This window comes from Penaeus monodon, chromosome 34, assembly GCF_015228065.2.
Source record: "Penaeus monodon isolate SGIC_2016 chromosome 34, NSTDA_Pmon_1, whole genome shotgun sequence".
In the NCBI taxonomy this organism is placed as follows: Eukaryota; Metazoa; Arthropoda; class Malacostraca; order Decapoda; family Penaeidae; genus Penaeus; species Penaeus monodon.
In genome coordinates, this window is record NC_051419.1 from 32,939,996 (window position 1) to 32,940,878 (window position 883).

Here is an 883-nt window from a genome sequence, read left to right on the forward strand (position 1 = left end):
CTTGAACCATTCTCAACATTATCAGAAGGAAAGATAGACTACTCATTTCATAATAATTTAGTTGTATATAAATCATGATTCAGTCCATTTATTCATCCATCCTTTTATGTTAAAAAGACTATTTTGATAAGTTATTTGTGTCTGTTTCCTTTTGTTACAGTTGTAAAGCATAACCTAGATTTAGAGAGACAGAAATAATATTTGTGGTTGTGCCTTTGCTTAATGAGTAATGAAATCCTCATAAGCTTTGTATATGGCATAAGAAACACCCTTCATCATAACTAATGATATTACTTACCTCATGGTTGTAACTTGCTCTCCATTTTGTTTAGCTAGTTAATGATAAAGTTGCAGCATAAATTTTGTCCAAGAGATCACTCTCCATAGTGTTAAAGAAAAATCCCTATTACAAATTTACGGTTTCTTGGTTTATGTTGCGGTTTTTAGGTGAAGAGGACTACAAGCAAGGGAGGAACTGTTGTGCAACACACTCCTTTGTTTCTTTATCCTGTATCTTCCTACATTTGTATGAGTCTTCCCTGGTCTTCCCAAATATACTTCCTTCTCCTTCTTTCCAAATATTATCCCGTTGGATTCATCATTACATATTTTCCCCGTTTCCCTTCTATGTTTGCATCTTCCACATGTTTGCCCATCTATTCACCTTTGTTCAAAACAGATGTAAACACATGTAGAGTGACCATTGATAGTGCTTCCTTGAAGGATGAATAATGCCTGCCTCCATTTGTATTATTTCATTCTTTTATTGTTTGGTCACCTCTGTAATGGGATCTTTTTGTGCCCTTTGAAATTCATTGATATTCTAGAATGATAAAACAGATGAATGAATATAACTGTGAAAAAAGTGTGGCATCAGTGGCAT